Source organism: Musa acuminata, unplaced genomic scaffold (assembly GCF_036884655.1).
Source record: "Musa acuminata AAA Group cultivar baxijiao unplaced genomic scaffold, Cavendish_Baxijiao_AAA HiC_scaffold_416, whole genome shotgun sequence".
In the NCBI taxonomy this organism is placed as follows: Eukaryota; Viridiplantae; Streptophyta; class Magnoliopsida; order Zingiberales; family Musaceae; genus Musa; species Musa acuminata.
In genome coordinates, this window is record NW_027020664.1 from 22,501 (window position 1) to 25,000 (window position 2,500).

The following is a 2,500-nucleotide window of genomic DNA, read 5'->3' on the forward strand; positions in this document are numbered from 1 at the left end:
TTTGGTCCGTTCTTGCGTGGCACGGCGACCGTCGTGAGCGGAGCAAAACGTCAGCCATCTCAGCACCCTGGAACCCCCCGGGTGGCACAGGGCTGGATGGGGCTTTCGTATAGCAGGGACGGTGCTGCCTCTCGCTTCGCTCGCTGTTCGCCGCTCACCGCTCGCTCGCTCAGCCAAAAATGGCCAGTTTTGGCCCGTTTTTGGGCTGTTTTGGCCTGTTTTTGGTCCGTTCTTGCATGGCGCGGTGACCGTCGTGAGCGGAGCAAAACGTCAGCCATCTCAGCACCCTGGAACCCCCCGGGTGGCACAGGGCTGGATGGGGCTTTCGTATAGCAGGGACGGTGCTGCCTCACGCTTCGCTCGCTGTTCGCCGCTCGCCGCTCGCTCGCGCAGCCAAAAATGACCAGTTTTGGCCCGTTTTTGGGCTGTTTTGGCCTGTTTATGGTCCGTTCTTGCGTGGTGCGGTGACCGTCGTGAGCGGAGCAAAACGTCAGCCATCTCAGCACCCTGGAACCCCCCGGGTGGCACAGGGCTGGATGGGGCTTTCGTATATAGCAGGGACGGTGCTGCCTCTCGCTTCGCTCGCTGTCCGCCGCTCGCCGCTCGCTCGCGCAGCCAAAAATGGCCAGTTTTGGCCCGTTTTTGGGCCGTTTTGGCCAGTTTTTGGCCTGTTCTTGCATTGCGCGGTGACCGTCGAGAGCGGAGCAAAACGTCAGCCATCTCAGCACCCTGGAACCCCCCGGGTGGCACAGGGCTGGATGGGGCTTTCGTATAGCAGGGACGGTGCTGCCTCTCGCTTCGCTCGCTGTCCGCCGCTCGCCGCTCGCTCGTGCAGCCAAAAATGGCCAGTTTTGGCCCGTTTTTGGGCCGTTTTGGCCAGTTTTTGGCCTGTTCTTGCATTGCGCGGTGACCGTCGAGAGCGGAGCAAAACGTCAGCCATCTCAGCACCCTGGAACCCCCCGGGTGGCACAGGGCTGGATGGGGCTTTCGTATAGCAGGGACGGTGCTGCCTCTCGCTTCGCTCGCTGTCCGCCGCTCGCCGCTCGCTCGTGCAGCCAAAAATGGCCAGTTTTGGCCCGTTTTTGGGCCGTTTTGGCCAGTTTTTGGCCTGTTCTTGCATTGCGCGGTGACCGTCGAGAGCGGAGCAAAACGTCAGCCATCTCAGCACCCTGGAACCCCCCGGGTGGCACAGGGCTGGATGGGGCTTTCGTATAGCAGGGACGGTGCTGCCTCTCGCTTCGCTCGCTGTCCGCCGCTCGCCGCTCGCTCGTGCAGCCAAAAATGGCCAGTTTTGGCCCGTTTTTGGGCCGTTTTGGCCAGTTTTTGGCCTGTTCTTGCATTGCGCGGTGACCGTCGAGAGCGGAGCAAAACGTCAGCCATCTCAGCACCCTGGAACCCCCCGGGTGGCACAGGGCTGGATGGGGCTTTCGTATAGCAGGGACGGTGCTGCCTCTCGCTTCGCTCGCTGTCCGCCGCTCGCCGCTCGCTCGTGCAGCCAAAAATGGCCAGTTTTGGCCCGTTTTTGGGCCGTTTTGGCCAGTTTTTGGCCTGTTCTTGCATTGCGCGGTGACCGTCGAGAGCGGAGCAAAACGTCAGCCATCTCAGCACCCTGGAACCCCCCGGGTGGCACAGGGCTGGATGGGGCTTTCGTATAGCAGGGACGGTGCTGCCTCTCGCTTCGCTCGCTGTCCGCCGCTCGCCGCTCGCTCGCGCAGCCAAAAATGGCCAGTTTTGGCCCGTTTTTGGGCCGTTTTGGCCAGTTTTTGGCCTGTTCTTGCATTGCGCGGTGACCGTCGAGAGCGGAGCAAAACGTCAGCCATCTCAGCACCCTGGAACCCCCCGGGTGGCACAGGGCTGGATGGGGCTTTCGTATAGCAGGGACGGTGCTGCCTCTCGCTTCGCTCGCTGTCCGCCGCTCGCCGCTCGCGCAGCCAAAAATGGCCAGTTTTGGCCCGTTTTTGGGCCGTTTTGGCCAGTTTTTGGCCTGTTCTTGCATTGCGCGGTGACCGTCGAGAGCGGAGCAAAACGTCAGCCATCTCAGCACCCTGGAACCCCCCGGGTGGCACAGGGCTGGATGGGGCTTTCGTATAGCAGGGACGGTGCTGCCTCTCGCTTCGCTCGCTGTTCGCCGCTCGCCGCTCGCTCGCGCAGCCAAAAATGGCCAGTTTTGGCCCGTTTTTGGGCTGTTTTGGCCAGTTTTTGGCCTGTTCTTGCGTGGTGCGGTGACCGTCGTGAGCGGAGCAAAACGTCAGCCATCTCAGCACCCTGGAACCCCCCGGGTGGCACAGGGCTGGATGGGGCTTTCGTATAGCAGGGACGGTGCTGCCTCTCGCTTCGCTCGCTGTTCGCCGCTCGCCGCTCGCTCGCGCAGCCAAAAATGGCCAGTTTTGGCCCGTTTTTGGGCTGTTTTGGCCTGTTTTTGGGCTGTTCTTGTGTGGCGCGGTGACCGTCGTGAGCGGAGCAAAATGTCAGCCATCTCAGCACCCTGGAACCCCCCGGG